The 23,145-nt window shown below is 39.2% G+C and overlaps 2 non-coding genes across 2 annotated transcripts; one reads left to right on the top strand and one right to left on the bottom strand.

Moving 5' to 3' along the window:
• The first annotated feature begins 4,195 nt into the window (after positions 1-4,195).
• On the top strand, positions 4,196-4,277 carry TRNAS-AGA (transfer RNA serine (anticodon AGA)). The gene has a single exon. It is a non-coding gene; the product is annotated as a tRNA-Ser (tRNA).
• Positions 4,278-13,741: 9,464 nt separating this feature from the next.
• On the bottom strand, positions 13,742-13,823 carry TRNAS-AGA (transfer RNA serine (anticodon AGA)). Its single transcript has one exon. It is a non-coding gene; the product is annotated as a tRNA-Ser (tRNA).
• Positions 13,824-23,145: the final 9,322 nt, after the last annotated feature.

Consider the following 23,145-nt stretch of genomic DNA (forward strand, 5'->3'; position numbering starts at 1 on the left):
GCCCATCCTGACTCCCCGTTCCCCACCCGCACCTGAGCAGTCTGAGACATGTACAGGTTGCGGATTAGCCTCCTTTCTCTCCAATCTATTCCTATTTTCTGCAATATACTCATTAGTTTTTCCCAATTCACTCTATCAAACGCTTTTTCGAAATCTACGAAACAGGCAAATACCTCCTGGTTGTGTTCTATATTCCTCTCGATTAATAATCTCATTACTGCAATGGCATCACGCGTACCTCTCCCCTTCCTAAACCCAAACTGATCATCCCCTAAGTAATCATTTGCCCTACTCTCTATCCGTTTGTTTATGATCCTGAGAACAACTTTAGCTGCGTGGGATATCAAACTAATTGTCCTTTAGTCCTCACATGACGTGGCCTTTACCTTTTTCGGAATCGGAACTAAAACTGATCTCACAAAGTCTTCCGGCCAGATTCCCTCCTCATAAATGCTACGGATCAGCCCATATAGCCTCTTCCTCCAACATTTTCCTAAGCATTTTAAAAGTTCCACGGGGATGTTATCTACCCCCACGGCCTTATTTAGTTTCATCTCCCTTAATGCCCTTTTTATCTCATTGTCTAGTATGCCTGGACCTATGCTGTCTTCCTCTACGTCATTTTCTTTTTCAATGTCTAACTGTGTTGGTCTGAGTTCTTTACTATACAGTTCTTCTATATACTCCTTCCATCTCTCTTGGATCTTTCCTGCGTCAACTATTACCTTACCCGCCTTATCTCTAACTATTAGCATAGCTCTTCCTTTCTTACTTCCCGATAACGATTTAACTTTGCTGTACAGCGCACCGATTTCACCCTTCCTCTGGAGACTTTCCATATCCTCGCACTGCGTCTTCCACCATGCGTCTTTTGCCTTATTTGTTGCCCGCCTCAATTTATTGTTCAATTCTTTGTACTTCATTTTGCCTAATTCTGTATTTATATTCTTCCATTTTCGCCGCTCATACATCTTTGTAATCATCTCATCCGTGATCCATGGTTTCCTAGTCCTTTTAGCGTTAACGGTTCCAATAGTGTCTTTTGCGGCTTTAGACAACCCTTTTTTGATCATTTCCCATTTTTCTTCGATAGTAATAAGCCCTTTACCATCCTCCATGATTTTCTCTACCGCCTGTTTGGATTCCTTCCTTTTCAACCCATTTAATGCTTCTACATTCCATTTTCTAACTCGCCGCCCCTGCCTTATCCTTTTGAAACGTACGCTACATTTCATAACAACTAAATTGTGGTCTGAGTCCGCATCCGCTCCCGGAAAGCTGTGGGAATTTATCACACTATTCCTAAACCTGTGTCTAACCAGGATATAATCTAGCTGATATCTTCCTGAGTCACCTGGCATTTTCCATGTATACCTGCGTCTTTTGTGGTGTCTAAACCAAGTGTTGGTGATGACTAACCCCTGTCTCCTGCAGAACTCAACTGTTTTCTCCCCGCGGTCATTCCTCGTGCCTAAACCGTAGTCGCCCACCTCATCACCATCTCTTCCTTCGCCTACCGTCGCATTCCAATCCCCCATCACTATCAAATGTTTCCCTGCAGGAACACACGCGATCATGTCCTCTAACTGATCGTATATCTTATCGACCTCTTCTTCCTTATGGTTGCTCGGTGGCATGTATACCTGAATAATAACTAAGTTCGTCGGTTCTGCTTTTATCTCCACTAGTAGTATTCTATCCGTTACCTGCTCTATGTTGACTACGCTTCTTCCTACCTCTTCATTTAATACTATGGCAACCCCTCGTTGGCTCTCGTCCCCACCGCTGTATATTATTCTATACTTATCACTCCAGTAATCCCCGCTATCTTTCCATCTCACCTCGCATAGACCTAAAATATCTGTATTTCCCCTTTCCATCTCTCGCTTAACATTCTCCAATTTCCCTGTCCTCATCATTGTCCTAACATTCCACGTTCCTATTCTAACTAATTTGGTCTTCTTCTCCTGCGTCTTCTGTCCTGCTGCTGCTGGTTTTCCCCTGCAAGGGTTTCGTGAGATGACGACCGCGGAAGCCTTGCCTCCCCCGCTGCCGGGCACGACACACGGCTGATTGGGCCGAGCCCCGTGGTTGCCAGGACTCAAAATATCTCTATTGTCCATCATATTTTTCTAGGGAATGATAATTGAGGTGGTTTCCCGTTGCCTTCCTCAATAGTGTTTTTAACGTGACACCATCACTTACTGGCCGCCCCACTGGGGTCAGACGCCATTGCAGCCGCCTCACTGAGGAACAGACGCTGCGTGGACTACCTTTCGTCTGGCTCCTAACCTTCGACCTATCTGGCATGGGTGACCCTACCAGGAGCAATAATTATTACTCCCGCCAGCACAGCTCTAGGGGTCATCGGAACGCACAAGCCCTTCCACCACGTCAAGGTTGTAGTCCGGGGAGGGGATATATATATATATATATATATATATATATATATATATATATATATATATATATATATATATATATATATATTATATATATATATATAAATATATGTATAATAAATGTGATAAATATATATGATATATATATATAAAACCACATACCATAAACACAGTAATCAACCCTGGAAGGTCAGTTTAGTAGGTGATGGATGAGATCACCCAGTACTAAGCCCTATACGACGTGTGAAATTCACAAATCAGGGTAGGGGGGCCAGTTCCTTTCCCTGTGCCGGTTATGGTTTCCCAGGAAGACCTGGTACCCGAAAAATCACTTTAGCTTGGGTGGAGCTGCAGGTGCCCAGAGTGCCTTGCCCGGGAATAGAACTCGGGACCCTCCGGTCAGCAGTCCAACGCTCTACCCACTGGACTACCGCGACCCACACACATATATATATATATATATATATATATAGTATATAAATATGTATATATATAACCCAACGCTATGTATTTATATATACATATATATGTCTAAATAAGTATAATTGAGTATATATATATACCCACACACACATATATACTTATAAGGGTTACCACAGTGACGGGAGAGAGAAAGATAGAGGAAGGGAGATTATGCAAGTAGTTTTTTGGAAGTAAAATTTAAAAAACTGCAATAAAAGTGTCTCCCATTTCTCCCACCCCAATTTCCCCGCCACCTCAATACCTCCTCTTCCGCGAAGCGCCGATATTTATCGGTCTTCTTTTTTTTCTGCGGTAGTTTTTGACGGCGGCTTTCATGGCCGTTAAACTGAAGCTATTTGCTCGTGAATGAATTCCCACGGTTTTTACCAAAACAGCACCTGCCTACCGTCTGCTGACGCTGGTATTCCAAAACCCTCGCATAAAAACCCTGCAAAATTCCTATGCTCAGAGTCACCGTGGTGTGTGTTCCTCACATGAATGGAGACTCAAAGGAATCATCGACGGTTTGTTTGTTATGCTCCGTCCTTCAAAGATTTGTTCGTTATTCCTTGAAGCCAAAAGACTTCAGGTGTAAGAATAATCATGGAGTTGGTTTAAGTATTTGATCATTTAAAATCTCGCAGTTTAATATTATGATTTTTTTTAGATTCTGTTGTTTTTCATTTTGGATTGGTTTCACGGCAAATGTACAAGAGACGGTTTGAAAAAAAATGAATACAGAAGTTATTTTTATCAGTGATTTTATCTGCGTCTTCACGTTTTTCGTTTCGATGAACAGAAGGGTATATGGCATGTTAGTCTGTCAAACGAATTATATAATCACTGGTTATTTGAGGTGATAAAAAAATCATGCAATACTATATTTCTCATGCCTCATTTCTTTTATGATTTCTTAATCATCATAAATATATTTCAATCCTAATATTCATTTAGCGTAGCTCTTCTATATTCTCTATGCCTCCAGATGTAATTAATATTCTCTCACCCTCTGATATCTTCTGTTGTTTTATGTCCTTCTTAAACTGTCTCATGTCGCACCTGTCTCTTGATCTTCCTTGAGGGATCTTCTGTCAATTGTCACAGTTATGTTTCTAACTAACCTATTGTGCCTCAAGGTGTGTCCAATCTAGAATTCCTCCATATGGTCCTTTCCTCATCTGATAATCTTGATTGGAAGTAGGTAATCTGCCGGTCAAGGTAGGTTATGGATGTACACAATTACCAAATTAATTTATTCTCTCCCCCCTCAGAAAACCCAATATCCTTTTCAACAATAGCCAAATGTTATAATTCCCCAATTGTTGAAACAGGCAGTCGTGGCCGAGTGGTTAAGGCGTCTGACTAGAAATCAGATTCCCTCTGGGAGCGTAGGTTCGAATCCTACCGACTGCGAATTTTTTATGTGTTACGTGGTGGTTGTCATCTCCCTCAAAGTAAACGTGACTATTTACTATCTGTTCTTTTCCTGCCCATTCCTATTTTGCCTATTATCATCCCCTCTTTTACAACCTTAACCATTCCTTTGCCAACAAATATGTTTGGCATCTATTTTTTCTGTCCCCTTATGATTTCTCCCAACAATCCCCTCTCCTCCCCCCCACCAAATTTCCTTCTGTTTCGCACATTTCCTTCCTCTCTTCATTCCGTCTCATAATCTTATCCTATTCCTACCCTTATTTTGTTTGCCTAACGTCCTACTCTCTATCGCACTCTTTCATTCACCGCAATTATTAATCCCAAGGTTGCTCTGATGGACCTTCTGTATACTTGGTCGAATTTTCCTCTCGCATAAATTGGAAGCTGGTCTCTCTAGTGTTGATGTTGGCAATGTATTCTTATCCCCGTCGCACAACGACAGGAGGGATCAGAAGAAGTGGCAGTGGAAATAACATCTCCAAACTCTTTTAACAACGGGGTAATTGTCCTGGTGGCAACGGTCAAGTTTGGTCAATGATCACTCTTACAACGCAAATTACATACATACACGCACTATAAAAACAGATAAGAGACAAAATATTTTTACATATAATGACACTTCTACATCACATGCAAACAAACTTCCACATCACATACAAAATGCCGTCCACATCACATACAAACAATATTTCAATAACTACAATGAAGTTTATCACCCAGTGGCTGCTTTACATTTATACTTAAAACTCCTAAAATTGGATGAAACTGGCCCAAACAAACTTCCAGATAGCTGGCTCCAATCAATAACAGTCCTAACCCGTACCTTTATCCCCATTAGCCATTGACTCAAATTATACCGACCAACGAAATTTTCCCCTTTCTTAACCCACCTTCCCATCCCCCCCGCTCACTAACGCTTTTCCTGGTTTTTCCTACCCTCTCCCACATTCCTTCGTACCTACCCCCGTACTCCCCTCCCCGCCCCCTCTTCCCACAACTCCCCCACCCTTTCTTGAAGAGGGTATATATACAATGATTGTGACTTTAAACTTTGTACCTGAGGATGACGCCGTAGCGTCGAAACTAGTCGTACCTGAAATAAAGTGGTGGATTGGAACAAAGTTTTTCTTTTTCATTTATTAAAATGAACTTCCACAAAGTTGAGGCTGAAACTATTGAGATAATAACAGTTCTATTTAAAAAAAGAGTATTTTTTCTTATTTGTTTTTGGCGTTCTTATTTTTATTTTGAAACTAAGGTCGGTTTTTCCCTTATAGTTTTATTTTTCTATCTCTTTCCATAAATATTTCCACGCTTCGTCATTTTCAACAATTCTATGCATCGCGCCTGAACTACTCCTTTTTCTTCTATTTTTCAAACTCTCCTATTTCAATGGATCTAACATTTCTGTGAAACTATCTGTTTTTTGTACCTTCCGAGTACATATCTTGCTGCCTTTCTCTTAAATATTTTATTAGCAAGCATACGAACAAAATGTACTATGAAAAGTGAAGAGTGAGGCTTGATGTTGTGGAATCGAGACAATAAAATGTACTATGCTGATAAAGCATAAATAACTGCTATCTTCATTGATAAACGGCGGCAATATGGTAGCTATACATTTTACATAATATTCCTTCTTAAATACTTATTCCGTAATTAAAATTAATACAAGGATACCTCCAATTCCGGTTTCTAGTGGCTCATGCACAAGATAATTTGGATTACATTTGATTCAAATAAGACAGGAATTTCCAGGTTTTGTGATAGAAGATCGACTATCTCCGTAATTGTAGAACAGCTGTGATAACATTTATATTTCCTGAAATAGTTTCATTTCGTTGATACGGTTGAATACATAGCAGTTTGGAATTCGCGTTTTTAAAGCAGTAAAATATCTTTGACAAAATCGTATTTAACTTTGAAAGTTGGTGCAGAACAAAAGTACCGCTTAATGTACTCATCGAACGATAATTGATTCTTCTTCTTTATAATTAAATATCCTACTCTGGACACAAATATGGAGCGATGAAAGGATGATAATTATAATGACATAATCTCTACACGTTTAGAATTAATTTTATCGCCTCCTGTTACTTTTAAAACCCGGATAACTTGCTCACCCATTTATTTCATTGGTAACTTAGGTCGTCGAGTGGAATTCTCTCCCTACTGCCCACTTATTGCCTACAGGTATAACTTCATTCAAGATGGTGAATAAAAGCTCTGGGTAAAAGGGACATGTACGGATCCTCCTTAAACATTAAATAGAGACAAAAAAGGGCAAGTTTTGAATGTCTTGGCAGAAATAACCAATGAAATGTAGACATGAAAAACTTTCAATATTACCTTATTTTCCCATCGATAAGGCGCGCGTCATCTATACAAAAATGTTCAGATGATCGCATAAATGACGATGCGCGTTATGTAATGAATATTGAAAAATCCAAACATAGACGTATTTTTACACACACTACATGCAATTTTTACGCGCGCACGCACACACACACACACACAGATATATATATATATATATATATATATATATATATATATATATATATATATATATATATATATATATATATATAGTAGACTCTTCTTGAGATTCTCTTGAATGAGGCCTCTGAGAGGGCCGAAAGCTCGAACAATTTACCGTGTGAGTGTCCTTTTAAATGTTGCTATTCTATTCTATTTGTGTTATATTGTGTCAGCCCATTATATATATATATATATATATATATATATATATATATATATATATATAGATGATTTCGTCGTAGAAACACGGAAACTTGGACAGCAACAAACAATATAAGAACGCATAAGAAGATCACTCAACCGGAATATATATATGTGTATATATATATAGATATATTTTTTTAAATATATATATATATATAGACATACAGGTGAAGCCCTGGGCGCGCAGTATCTATACAAATTCGTGATAACTACAATATTATATATTTATTTATATATTTATTCCCTTCGTGCGAGTTAGGTGGTCGAGATATTTTGCGTGGACGACGATAGTATTTTCTCATTCAGAAAAGAATGAAGACTTTTAACATTCAGTTGCGTAACGAGCTTGAGAGGATTCGTCATCCGTCTTCTGTTTAAGATGTAAGAACCGTGAGAAGTTAAGCCATAATAGGCTCCGCTTTCACAAAAGATAGTGGAAATAGATGGATGGGGTGGGTGTCACAAAAGGCGGCTGAGAAAAGCCGAAAGTCTGTCATCGCCTTCCGCGTACGTATGATGGGGACAAACTCCGGCAGTGTTTTCCCTTTCTGTGCGGAAGAAAGAAAAAGACATTTTCTTGGTGAAAGTTGACGAGAGATTTCTTCCAGCCTGAGGGTCATCATCATCTGTGTTTAAAACTCAATATTGATATACTACAGCCCTCCATTCTTCTCTATTCAGTGTTCAAATCCCTGATTGCTTCTTTTTTTACACCCTTCTTGTCCCTTCTCAATTTGTCCCTAGTTTCTCACAATGGGGGGCCCTCCTGCTACCTGCAGCGTTGGGTCTCATTCCCTCCCTGTTTCCTTGGAGAGGAGAGCGTTTTATGTTGCATGTCCGTGTGTTGGTGAAATTTCGCCTTCCTACTTTTCAAACTGCACGTCATTGGATAAATTTCTTACGGCATCCTATGGCGCCATTATTTGTTAGATGTGTGTGTATTTGCATGCGTGTAGAATGAAAGGATTTTTGCATGAATATAAATGCCACCGGGGGGTCCGGTTTCCTTGTATGTGTAGATTATTCATGGGGTTGTGTTACTTTTTACGGGTGGTGACCCAACACCGCCCGCCACACGCCCTTGCGGCGACTTGAGGGGTATTATGTAGATGTAGATTTGTAGTATACATACTTGTCTCTTCGTATTCCTACACGGGATATTTCTTTCCACTCGTATTATGTTTCTACACTAATCCACTGTGCCTCAAGGGGTGTCCAACCCGTCTAGTTTTTCTTCTTTGCCGTAGAATTCTATCCATATGGTCCTTACCTCTTCTCCTCTTCTGATATTTACTGTATTTTCTCGTTCCTCTCAATTTGTCTGAACATTTAATCTTCAGCATTTTCCTCTTCATTACCATGTTTCGAAAGCTTCTTCTATTTTTCACCGGTCTACTCTCCAAACGCTCCATGCCTCTCATCTGTAGAGTGCCCATCGTCCATTTATTAGTTTTGACCAATTGCATTATCCTCCTTTGCATTTGCCAAGGGACATTTTGCCAAGGGAGTTTTTATTTTGATAAGTCAGCACAGACCGATAGAAAAATATTTTCTTTACAAGTCTAACTTAACGTTTATCGTTTTTATAATATCCCTAACGCTTAATATAATTAATGGTTTCTGGCGTAACTTTGTGGAACCGATTCATTATAAATAAATGAAAGGACTAACTTTGTAGTTCCACACGAAAACCGTTTTCGTGTGGAACTACAAAGTTAGTCCTTTCATTTATTTATCCCTAACGCTTACTGAGGCTTTTCACGTTAGTAATCACAGTGAAACGCAGAACACTCAGCGCATTTATTTCGTTCGATAAATATTTTCCTGTTCTAATATATATATATCCATATATAGAACAATTTCCCCATGGTGGAAACCTTAATCAATTACGAGGTTAAACCTTGTTTGTACCCGTGTCCCGGTACAATAAGAGAGAGATGTACGGGTGAGCATCTGGACCTTGATTGGCTCTGAACGGGGTGGTAGGGTGGTGGTGATAGGGGAGGCATTGGGGTGCAGCACTGGGAGGATAGGGACAATCGGATTCCAGGTAGTTTTATCCAAGAGACGAAGCTACTCCGGCTGTTGGGCATGCAACACAGTGGTCCACAGGCCGGGAGCGAAGGCGCGTCCAGCATCTCAGGCTTCTTGATGGGGTGGGGTTGGTAAGGGTGGAATATCCTCGGCGTTTATAATGGGACGCCCAAGCACCTCGGTGGGGGTGAGAAGGGGTTGATCTCTCTCCGTGGGGACGAGGGGTATGCGGGGGGGGTGGAGGTGGTGGTTCATCCCTTGTGCCACCGACGTATAATAATGGGACGGCCAAGTTCCCCCCACACCGGAAGGATAGTGGAAGGGGGGAGAGGTGTGCGGTCACCTAAGGGTGAAGGGGGGGGGGGCATCCTCATGGAAAGGCTGAGGAAAGGTATACGGTGGTTTGGGAATTCGGTCGTCTCCTCAACCACCCGAGTCCCTGCCATACCCTCAACCCCCTCAGGAATCTCCACACGTGCAAGTAGATATGAGGAGAGAGGGTGCACGGGTCGAGAGAGGGTGAGGTCCTGAGGGGGAGGGATAGATTCCGGCACGGACTCAGGGAACTGCGGCTGCCCTGGAATGCGAGAGGGCACACACTCTCTGGTGTTTGGCGAGGGGGTCGGATAGGAATGTGCTGTTCCTGTTGAAGGTCGGGGGGGGGGTGTGGAAGTATCTGGCCCTTTGACGGGGGTGAGAAAATATAATAGCTTGGGCTGAGGAGGAAGGAAGGAGGGGAGCTTGGCGTGCGTTTGGGGTTTCGAGGGAAGAGAGGGGGTGGAGTCAGCAGCACGTGGACGCGGTGGTGACCGAGGCAACAAGGCATAGTATATGCATGTGACCGGTGATAGTAAATCCAGAAACGGACGTGTAGTTATTGAGGAATGCGATCGAAAGCAGAAGACATTTACACCGTTGAGGATGATAGGTCGGTGTTACATACACTTTTACGTAAGACCCAGTCGGCCAACGCCGAGTATGTTGTAGTTTATTTCGGAGGCGACCGACAGCTAAGGTCACTTGCGCCATTAGGGATGGAAAGGAAGGGTGGAGGGAAACCCGGCGTCGGCATTAGCCTACTCTTTTCGAAAGGCGCCAATGGGTCCACAGCTTAACGTCCCATGCGATGGACGTCATACTCATTCAAAGTGCTCTCCACAAAGCACTTCAAGTAGGGATCGGGATACCACGGAAAAGTATAAGTTGGCTCCAGGATTTGAACCCGGGCCCTCTCGGTGGAAAGCCTGTAGGTTAGCCACCTCGATCCCCAACGCCGCCAACGTCGAGTGCACTCTCGTACTGTAAATAGCTTTTCAAGGCACGATATACTGCAGAGCCGTTTATTGTTTGGCTTCGTAATTTAGTATAGTATTTGGGACTTCTACTTCTAAATTGTGCTCTGAATACTACCACTGTGGTATGAAGCAAGAGTAGGAATGCCACAGAAGGAATCAAAATTGTTCTATTGAAATGCACATTAGCGGATGACTCCGTTAAAATTTACTGTTGCGGCATCTCCCGCATTTGATTTGGAATTTTTAAAATATTACGTTGTTTTTTTTAGTTTTAGTCACAATATATATTTAAAAGGGATTTGAGAAGGAAGAACAAAGATTAGAAAAGGAGGAAGACAAGAAGGTTCACTTTTGCCATCTCTATTTAACTTACATACTGAGTAGATTACAGACACATTGAAGGAGTAAACAAATATATTACACTTTCAGACTTCAATTCGTGTAATTTTTTGATGTCCATATTAAAATTTAACTGTCCATTAAATGTAAGTTTGTAAATTTCCGCAGACTTAGTCTGTGAAAAATTACAAACACTTTTAATAAGGACGAGAAAACAAATGGTATGAAGATAAATGGAAGAACGATACACTGCATTAGGTTTGCTGAAGATATTGTGACCCTGGCAGAATCAGCCAAAGTTATCAATAGAATGCTCAAAACCCTGTCCATAGCTTTGAAAAAATGGAAACTGAAAATAAATGTGATGATAACCAAAGCTATGATAGTTTCTAGTAATAACACAGAAACCCATGAAAGTTGATTGATAGGGAAATCAATGATAAGCTAAGTATGTAGAAGAGTTCTGCTATCTTGGGAGTGTAATTACAAGAAACAACAGATACACTGCTGCAGTGAAGAGAAGGAAATTGAAGTGAAAGAGGGAAAGGAAATTAAAGTGAAAGAAGGAAAGTGAAGAGAAGGAAGAGGAGAAAATTATAATAAATGTTCAGTGGTAAATTTCTTTAAAAGATCAACGGGATTTGCTTACAAATTAGCTGGAGGTGACCTAGCAGTAGTTGATACGGTAAAATACCTAGGTGTCACATTCACTAAAGACTTAACTTGGGGGACTCACATACGTAAAGTCTGCGGTCAAGCAAATAAAAAATTGGGATTCATTAGACGCATTGTCGGCAAAAGTGACTCAAAGGTCAAGGAACGTTGTTACCACGCTCTTGTAAGGCCTCATTTAGAATACGCATGCAGCGTGTGTGACCCGAGTGAAAAAGGTCTCATTCGGGAAATTGAGAAGGTTCAACGCCGGGCAGCCCGTTTTGTAAAAAATTCCTACGATAAAACGCAAAGCGTTACCGAAATGCTCATGGATTTGGGGTGGGAATCATTAGAAGAGAGACGATTCAATGCAAGACTGAAATTATTAAATAAATTCAGATCCGCATGTTTCAGCACCGAGGTCTCGCAGATTATTCGTACTCCTACATACATTGGTCGCTTGGATCATGTATATAAAATTCGGGAAATAGATGCCAGAACTAGCCGACTCAAGGACTCCTTCTTCCCACGGACAATACGGGATAACAACTGTAGGGTTATAGATAGTAAAAATCCACTTGCCACCCTCCGTGTCTAAAAAATAATTAGTTCTACTTAAATGCATGCTCCTCCACTAACCTTATGTGTTTTGTTATAATAACCCATTCTTTCCGCATGACATCATTCGTGTTCTGTTCATCTGTTTTTAAGTTTCCCTTTCAGTCCCTCTTCCCTCCCGGCGGGGGGGAATTCCTGCTACCTGCAACGTTGGGTCGCATTCCCTTCCTTTTACTGTCTCTTTGGGGGGTAGAGTGTTTTGTGGTGCATTTTCATGTGGTAGTGATGTTTCACATTCTTGCTTGTTGTGTCCTGGCTTGCGTGTTTTAGGATGGCTTTCGTGCTGTATCCTGGGGTGCAGTTTTTTGTTGTTTTGCGGTGTGTGTTTGCATGAGTATTGGATGGAGGGAGTTTTGCATGAGTGTGTGCGCTGCTGGGGTGTAATTTTCCGTGTTGTTTTTTGCATGTGGTATTTTTCGTTTTTACGGTTGGTGACCTAACACCCCCCGCCACACGCCCTTGCGGCGGCTTGCGGGGTATTATGTAGATGTAGATGTAGATGAAGGATAGCCTTGGCGAAGAAGGCAAGTAAAAATAAAAAGAATCTTTTATGAAACTAATACATGAAATTGGAATGTAGAAAATACTACAAAAGCGTTTTTTAGTACATTATCATATGGATGCGAAACCTGGGCATTGGGAAAGAGGCAAAAGACTCGGCTGGAGGAAATGGAAATGTGGATTTGGAGAAGAATTACAAGAACAAGATGGACGGGAAAAAAATGAGTAAAAAATAGAAATAGTGAGAGAAATTAAAGGGCAAAGGAATCTAATAAAAGAGACGGAGAAAAGGAAAAGTGAATTTATTGGAAATGTTCTCAGACATAACAACTCCCAGGGTAAATATAATGGAGGGGAAAACAATAGGAAAAAAGTAATAGAGACGCCAAGAAAGAAATATACTGTTGATGCAAAAATTGCTGTGAGAGTAACAACGTACAATGAACTGAAAAGAACGGAAATGGAGAGAAAGACCAATGGCTGCAACGACAAGGCTCCGGCCTTAGAGATGATGATGATATCGGTAAAGTTGTTCAGATAATGTAACTCATGATAATGAAATGTATCTGCACTATGGTATCTACGTGATATACATCTACTCGCAAACAAGAGAAGCTATGAATTACAGGAAAGTCATTAACAAAGAGATGATATATAGTATAGATAACATACTAGGCTTCATGGCGTGAAAATAATTCGGTAGCGCAATCGGATACAATTATTCTAATCCCTCATCGTTCGTTATATTTCAAATCTACGATTACACTCCACATTTTCAAATACCTTTTGTCGTTGTACGACGGAAATAAATGATTAATTTCCAACATCGACGCTAAAGGGGCCAACTTCCAACTTATGCGAGAGGAAAATTCGACCAAGTATACAGAAGGTCCATCATAGCAACCTTGGGATTAATAATTGCGGTGAATGAAAGGGTGTGATAGAGAGTAGGACGTTAGGCAAACATGGAAAGGAGAGGAATAGGATAAGGATATTGGACGGAATGGAGAGAGGAAGGAAGTATGCGGAACAGAAGGAAATTTGGTGGGGGGGAGGAGAGGGGATTGTTGGGAGAAATCATAAGGGGACAGAAAAAATAGATGCCAAACATATTTGTTGGCAAAGGAATGGTTAAGGTTGTAAAAGAGGGGATAATAATAGGCAAAACAGAAAGGGGCAGGAAGGGAACAGATAGGAAGTAGTCACGTTTATTTTGAGGGAGATGACAACCTACATGTCACCCGTAAAAAATTTCGCAGTCGGTAGGATTCGAACCTACGCTCCCAGAGGGAATCTGATTTCTAGTCAGACGCCTTAACCACTCGGCCACGACTGCCTGTTGAACATTTCTGACGATTTATACGAAAATGAACATCTGCTTGTTGTAGAATGTAGGGTTTTTTTTCTTGGGGGAGAGAGAGACCTGCCTCAAATTTACGCAGTATATTTGACCTGTATTTAAGTCTAAGGTCAACTAGTGGCTCCCCTCCTGATACCTCCGATAGTGTTGTGACACTGCTACCTCATTCAATAGCGTAGGTGATAATAAGAATTGTTAAAATTTTTACAAATCTAAGTACTAATATATAACTTAAATAGAAATTGCGCAGAAATGATTTTTGACCATAAGAAGATGAGAATTCGTAAAATGGTTCAAAGAAATTGCAAAAACTGAAGCAACCCCGTTACAAACGTTGATTTATATTCCTACCAAAGTTAATAGTTGAGATACGTGGTCTATTTTACGTTGTCCATTTTCTTATTTATTTTAAAGTTGAATTCACAGTTTCAATACTAAATAATACAAATATAGTTTTTTTATTATACATTTCATTTTGGTTAGATCTACCATTTCCAAATAAAATGTCTTACAATTATAAATTGTAATTTTTCAGATCTTATTGGAGATTCACTAATGCATCAATAATGTCTCAAACTGCCTCGTAATAGCCATGGTCTGGTGGAGGTCTATCGTTTATTGACACTTGTTTGGAGCTTATATTTTTTCCCCAGTATGTGTTTGGATTTGCGCATTTGTCGGGTTTTTTTATATACAAGGTTTTTTTCCTTTTCATAGCCAATAAAACACCCATCCTCATTCTCCCTCTTACTTCTTCCCCCTAATTCTTTCCTTTAATATTCTTTGCTTGTTCTCCCTGCATCACACCTTTTGGTGTATCACGGGATGCTTATTTACCTGGAGATATGGTTATCAATATTAATATCAATGAAAATGAGATCCACTATCTGGTAAACCATCGATAATTATCCATGGGAGTGAATGCTATTTATTAACGTGATAATCACGACATTTGTGACTTACTATGGGAGATCAGATGACCAATGACTTTAAATCAGGGAGATTTATTAGTTGAACGGGTAGATTAAAAATATCGTTTTTCCTCGAACCATTAGAGATCATAATAGACATGACCGTAATCTCGTAAAAGATAATTAGAATCAGTATTGTACATATATTTTTGTATTTGTCGATATCCTGCATGTTTATTCCTCCATGTTATCCTTTCAATTTAATAGACCCAACCTTTTAACAGCTCTACAACATGGTTAGAATGTACGTATCCTGCTATTAAATATTGCTGCATGTAAGTACTTCCTTTCGTGTAATTAAGGTTTGTCGAGTGCATGAACGAACTTATATTTGTGTAGATGTAACATTAAGCGGTTTTATTACATTTTACGACCTAAGACCCACCTCCACACGCTCCTGGATTGGCTTCTAGGGTATTAAGTAACTGTAGATTTGCAACTATGTGAAGTTCACGAGCAAGAAGGGCAGCCCATTGGAATCTTGGGTAATCAACCTCAGTATCGGTAATTTGTCCGGCATCATGATGGATGGAAATAAAAAACTATATTTTTTTAGATTTATCACAACTCATCTTGAATCCCCAACAATCCAAATTTAAATCCAAAATGTGGGAATCATACGAACATTAGTAAATTTTTAATTGAGTGCGATATTAGGACCTTTCCTCAAAGTCGGTTTTGACAAGTAAAAATCCTGGGTCAATTCGTTTTATTTTGAATGGCTAGGGCTCTTCCCTTTTTTAGCCTTGACCTTCGAACTTTTCTTGGTGGGGCACGCCATCCCTTTCAGGGTTTTATTCAAAGGGACTCAATTCTAGAGATTAGATCCTTTTCATCAACTAATTATTTTAGCCTTTTGTTTTATTTTCTTTCTACTGAGCTTTTTCCATGTTATGTATTTCTCATCTTTTTGCTATACCACTCTTTTGGGGAGATTTATCTTAGCTTTCCGCCGCACATTAGGATAATTAAGGGATTTAATCCTGATAGAGCATTCGGATGCCTTTGATTTCCAAGAATGTATTACTTTATTTTGCAACGATCAAGGATTTTGTGTCGGAAAAAGGATTCTTTGTCCTGAGGTCAGTTTCATTTCAAAAGTGTCACCCCTCGTTGTCACCTACCAACATAATGTTGGCCTACATGATGTTGGCAAACATTATGTTGGTTTCTGTGTCACCGCTAAATACGTACAACGCATGCATGTTATCCATTAAACTACATGTACACTTCCAAAGACTAAGTAAAGATTTGAAAAGAAAGTATTACTTTCTCCAGTGCCTGTAAATAATAGTTCGATTTAGTATCATCTGTATTTCATCCCTCTACCGACTAGAAAAGAAAATAATTTTCTACTGATGTAATTCATTTTTATATCGATGGGTGTAATATTGAACTCCCACAGGATGCAATTCACCATTTAGGAGCATTGTAGCCTGAACTACATCATTACATCACATTACCGCATCACTGTGAAATACATTTCCCGATTGGAGTCAGGAAATAGAGACATCAGTTTTCATATTAGTTTCGTCGACAGTTGCAATTTTTCATTTAAATTTAGTTTTATAATATTTTTTCAGTTAATCAAGAATTATTAAAAAAAGAAGGTCTGTCCAGATCCGCGGCAAAACTAATCATCAATTTTATTCTTTTGTGTTACAATTGACTGTAACCAGAATACGTATGTTTTTTTTTGCATAACATTTAAAATAGATTCCAAAAAATTCTGATACCACTACCACCTGCTGGAAGCAAAACTACTATTTTATAATGTAATTTCGTCGTTTACTCAGCAATTTTCATTCAAAGAGACCAGAATCAGTTTCACTTTGACGATTATTAGGAAAATTGATTGTGAAATCAAATCAAAATTGCAACCCAGCATATTTAAATACGTAAAATATGTGCATTCCATGGAGGGAAAGGAAAACAAACGAGGAAGAGTTAAGCATGCTGGGGGAGGACAGGGGGTTGTTCGGAGAAATCTAATGAAGGCAATTAAGATGGATAACAGAGTATTTTGATTTGTAATGGGATGCTGTAGACTCTGATGGGGGGAAGGGGGGAATTTAGGCAAATCAGGAAGGGGCAAGAATAGGATATGGATGTTGGACGGAATGAAGGAAGAATATGCGGCTGATGAGGGACCTGTTGTATTGTCGGATGTCAGGTTGTCCTGTTTAGCCAGGATGAGACATAGAGTCAAGTCTATGTTAGAACAAAGCCTACTTAAAACGGTCGAATACCAAATAATTACAAATGTTATGACAATAGCAATGCAATACCACATCTCCCAATTATTACCTATACCACGTTATGTTTCTATTTACGGAGAAACATAACACTTATGCATTCTTGGCTTGCTTTTTCCGCCTTTGGTCTGTTGTGCGAGGTCATCGTTTTCCTAAACTACGAAAACACCAAACATGCTATTAGCCCTAATCTCATTCCAGTAGGTAAGAAATAATTCAAATACGTGTATATTAATGTGAACCAAAACAATTTTCTTTATTACTTTCATTGTCACTTTCCGTTGAAGAAGAAAGTATCAATATCCTACAGAAAGAGCTGTATTTTAAGCAAATTAACTATTTTTTATGCGTATCATACGAGTAAAAAATAAATAGTTAAAAAATAACCTTATAATATTACTTAATTTTGCACACACATAGATATATCGATGATGTAGAAGCACTCACGAGAGAAATATAACTTTTGGACGGCACAATAGAACACAAAATTAAAATAGATTTCAAGTAAATGGCCAAAAATATTTCAGAAAGTTTAAGCATTATGCCTTCTCTGATGCCTTCTTTTATATTTATTTATTTAACTGTAATTTAGTACCCTGCAAGCCAAGGCTAGGGTATGTGGCAGGGGATGAATATACACCAGACTTATTTTGAACCGAATATGAACCCTACTTCGGTCGGACAATGTTATTCTGATCCCTTATGGTTCGTGTAAAAAATGACAACTTAAATCTATTTGTTCTACAATTAATCTCTCTAATTTTATTGGCACGATCTCTCCTACCGTATTGCAACAGGGATAATGATAGATGTTTAACTACATCGATAGAGAAAGACTCTTCCAATTAATGCAAGAGCTTCAATCTGTAAATTAACCATCGCTTCGTGAATGATTCCCAGCATAGCTGCTCTAATATTTTGGATACGCTTCTAAGTTTATCACAACAGCGTTTTACAAATTTAGCTCCTCTACGCTGCACGCGATTCAATTCGGATGATATATGATAGAAGTAGATGGTATGATAGAAATAGAATATGAGTTATATATATATATATATATATATATATATATATATATATATATATATATATATACACACACACGCATATAACTTATAGTATCTTTATTTAAATTATTCAAATCACTGATTTATAATACTCACTTATACATAATTTTAAAACTTAATAATTGATTATATCAATATTAAAACCACTGGCCCACCTCCAAGCCCTGTCGTCGGTATTTAATTGAGAAAAAAATATCAATTCATTGGACGTCAATTTTCGTTTTTAATCTCTGCCCAAATATTTTTATCCCTGCTCTCGCGTAATTTCGTGTTGCTCCAGGGAACCACAGCTCACGTTTTGGGATCTAAATTTGGCCCAACCGAATCATCCGCGTTTTGTAAATTCATGAGCTCCGGCGCACCTAAGCGACCGTATTGTTGATGATTATGCATACCTAGGGACCATCCATAATCCATTGAACGCAAATCCATTGGCCATGTTTCTCTACCTCTCCCTACGCGAGTGACGCCAAAAGAGCATGGCTTGGACCACCCCTTTCTCACGGCTCTGTCTCCACACGTTCACTGTGCGTCACTGTGCTACTCAATGGTTTATTGAATTATTATTTCGTAGCCGAAGTATATAAATATATATATATAAAACTATGTGGATCGTGGTAGTCCAGGGGGTACAGCGTTGGACCGGAGTGTCCCGGGGTCGATTCCCGGGCAAGGCACTCTGGGCACCTGCAGCTCCACCCAAGCTATGTGATTTTTCGGGTACCAGATCTTCCTGGGAAACCATAACCCGCACAGGGAAAGGAACTGGCCCCCCTACCCTGATGTGTGAATTTCACACGCCGTATAGGGCTTAGTACTGGGTGAACTCTATCATTACCTACTAAACCGACCTTCGGGTTTATTACTGTGTTCATATATATATATATATATATATATATATATATATATATATATATATATATATATATATATATATATGTACACGCACTCACGAGAGAAATATAACATTTGGACGGCAGAACAGAGCACAAAAATAAAATGGATAACACGTAAAAAGAAATTCCCAAAAGTAGCCGACCCGACAAAGAAAACACAAATATTTTGGAAAAAAATTTATTTATTTTCCAAACAATCTCCTTTCAGCTCTATACACATTTCCCAGCCATTATCAATAACTGCGATGGCCTTTTTATAATGAGAACTGTCTTACTCCTCAAAATAGCTATTCACTGCCGACATCAGTTTTTCGTGGTTGGAAAATCTTTGACCATTTTTTCAAGTTTGCGAGAAGAAAACAATCCGAGAGGGCTAAATCTGGTGAATAGGGTGAATTTAAACTTTGCTTGTCTCTACAGATCGTACGGCCTCGTCTAAAATATCTCCTCAACCGGGACTCGAACACCGGATCTTTCCACTTGCCGGGCGGATGCTCTTAACCACTTGAGCTATCGAGGATATGTAATTTACCCTGAGATCCGTGGGTCTTAAATGTCGCCAAGCGCCCCGATTCTTTAGCCAAGAGATGGCGTCAGGGGGCTGTTTCACCCACCAAAGGAGAAATAGACTAGAATAGAATAGAATAGAGAATAAAATAGAGAATATTTTTACTCTTGTGATCCGTTCGATTCCGCCTTCCCCACCTCTATTGTGTCCGTCCTTTATACGTGTTCCTATCCCTTTTCCTTATATATGTTTCTGTATATATGAGTATTTATTCGCCGTTTGGCGGGATTTCGTGTTTGAATGTGTATTTGGCCAATGTGGCTCATCTCTTTCTTCTGGCTATGCGTGCCACGAAACGCACTGTTCTTTTCCTGTATGATGTTGTATGAATTGTAACCACCTACCTTTCCTCTTGTGTATTGTCTATTTCTCCTTTGGTGGGTGAAACAGCCCCCTGACGCCATCTCTTGGCTAAAGAATCGGGGCGCTTGGCGACATTTAAGACCCACGGATCTCAGGGTAAATTACATATCCTCGATAGCTCAAGTGGTTAAGAGCATCCGCCCGGCAAGTGGAAAGATCCGGTGTTCGAGTCCCGGTTGAGGAGATATTTTTACTCTTGTGATCCGTTCGATTCCGCCTTCCCCACCTCTATTGTGTTCGTCCTTTATACGTGTTCCTATCCCTTTTCCTTATATATGTTTCTGTATATATGAGTATTTATTCGCCGTTTGGCGGGATTTCGTGTTTGAATGTATATATATATATATATATATATATATATATATATATATATATATATATATATATATATATATATATATATATATACATGCACACACACAGAAGCAAGTGAATTGCTCTTTAGGCATCCGATAAATGGGTGAATGAATCCATTACATGAAATTGTAATAAATATATAAAAATATAGCCCTCTTAACTTTTGGAAAGATGTTTATTCCGTCCAGGCTACCAAAACAATGGGCCCTGAGTTGTCCCTCCCGGCCTCCCTGAGTTTAATTCGTGCTCCACTCAGCAAAATTCTGGATAAATGGATAACTGCATGCGTCTTGGAACAATTAACAGCATCATCCCCTGAATGCAGGTTGCTACCTCAACCTCTTTTGATGGCAGAAAAGCGTGATGCATAGTTGTTCCTCCCGGCTATCTGTGTGAAGCACCAGCAGCTAAGTCTGACGATTGAGCCCCCAGCTAGTGCATCTGGTGACTCATCAGTTGGCCATGCCCAGTTTGTCGTGAGTCATCAAGTATATCTGACAGGAAAGACCTCCTTTCTCAGCTGGAAAGAATATCTTGTCATTGCGTTCACAGTGAAACTTGAGTTGATGAGCCTTTTTGTGCATTAAAACTCCATCCAAGGGTTTGGTTTCAAGACTCGGGATATATATTGCCTTGTTTCCCCAAACGCATTATCTGTCCTGTTCCAATATATGCGACAGAATTTGGCATATATTAGAAATGCCACTTCGATATGTGCCACCTCCATAATAAATCGATACTTTTGTCTTATATCATTCGATTCTAAGATGTTTTTAGCATTAGTCTATCAGCATAGGGTATATTTGTTATGGGCCCTGGCATTATACATTAATATACTTACAATACACAATATTCATCATCATCCAAAAGCCTCTCTCAGTATCTCCTCCACCTGTCCTACCTTCTTCCAATGTATCTAAACAATCATCACTACCATGCCTAGAACTATTTTTCTAGAGCATTGTTTATTTCCCTTCCATTCAATTATATTTTTTTCTATTCTCCTCCATTCTCAATATCATACGCCTTCAAAATCTTCGTTTATCCTCCTTCTTCAACTATCATTTTCTCAACCATACGAAACCACCTCCCTAATTAAAATTCTCTCATAAAGCTTCATATTAAATTTTTCACCCGTGTTTTCGTTACATATTTACTTTAGGTGCCCGTTATCAACCTCCGTCTCTTTGTTAGCGATTCTTTGCCAAAAAGCAATTCTTCCTCAAATATCCCCACCGCTCTACTACCCACCACCCTCATCAAAACACTTCCGAAATAAATTAACTGTTTCGTCTTTTTCAGTTCCTGTTTCCCACTTTAATGAGTATCTTAGCTTTCATATATTTCGAGAATATTATTAACTTCGTCTACTCATGATTAATTCCTATCCCATATCCTTCACGATGATTATGCAATTTCCTAAGTAATGATTGGAACACTATGGCTGACTGACTAACTAACTATTAGTCATACACTAATCTAACCGCTTTAATGTGTTCACCATTTATTTCCATCCCTTTCCCATGCATATTCTACAATATATTTTGCAATTTTATTACAAATGACAGGTGAATACCCCTGCCTTATTCTCACTAAAAATACCCATACGGATTCTGACATCCGTCACTCCCCCCGGAGTAGTCCGAGATACCTGTATGTAAAGGCTGCGGATTATCCTCCTATCCTTCCAATCTATTCCAATTTCCTTCAATATATTCATTATTTTATCCCAATTCACTCTATCAAACACCTTTTAGAAATCTACGAAACAGGCAAATACGTACTGATTGTATTATATATTCCTCTCTATTAGTTATATCATTGCTGCAATGATATTAGCCTGACTAACCCCTTCCTGAACCTAAATTCATCATCTTCTAATTAATCGTTTGCCCATCTCTTCATCCTCATAGCCACTTTAGCTACGTAAGCAATAAATTTTATTGTTCTATTGTCCATTGCCTTTCCCTTCTCTGAAATAAAAACTAACACTAATCTAATGAAATCTCCTCCCTCGTTAATGGTACGTACGAATTAGTCCATAGAAACTCTTCTTCGTGCGTTTTTTTAAACCTTTGAGTTGTTCCGTGGTTTGAATGTCTGGAATATTATTTAACTTCCCCGCTTAATTTGATCTCAATTCTCGCAATATCCTTTCAATCTCGCAATCTAATATAACTGTACCTAAGCTATTCACATCTACATTATATTTTCTTCCTCTGTCTGACTTTTCTGCTCTATTGAGCTAAAAATTTTAATCGAAAACCAAATTTTATTTTAGATTCATCGCGAAAACGCTTCGCGTATATCCGTGGTTCTATATGATGATGACCCCTTGGATGTTGGCCAGTTCATTCCATGCCAAACTCTTGGTTTGCGTCTCTTAGGGCAGGGTGTGTATCTAGGTAGAGGAAGTGTTTTCTTCCGGGATAAATAAAAACAACTTATGTAAAAACTGTGAAACAGATACTGTTTACAATTGTGAACCTCAGGTCGAAATCGTAATTTTATAAATTAGCCAAATATTTATGCCATAAAAGAAACTGTTTGCCCAATCGACTTCTCATTCCCACATCACCCGTGGCAACCAGTTTGTGGTCACTCCATTTCGTCAATATTTTCCTGAATCATAAGACTCTCACTTCCAGTGCTAATATTGTCGGTTCGATTCCAAGAGTTATTGTTTTCTTATCAATTTACTTATTCTTCGAATTCCAATTTTGCTTCACTTCTTTTTGGGAATTATCTTTTAACTCTTTCATTATTATGTAATCATGGCGTTGAATCGTATCATATATTATATCGTTAATTACGCTTAAGG

The sequence above is a fragment of the Hetaerina americana genome, unplaced genomic scaffold, assembly GCF_022747635.1.
Source record: "Hetaerina americana unplaced genomic scaffold, ioHetAmer1.1.p SCAF_88, whole genome shotgun sequence".
Taxonomy (NCBI): Eukaryota; Metazoa; Arthropoda; class Insecta; order Odonata; family Calopterygidae; genus Hetaerina; species Hetaerina americana.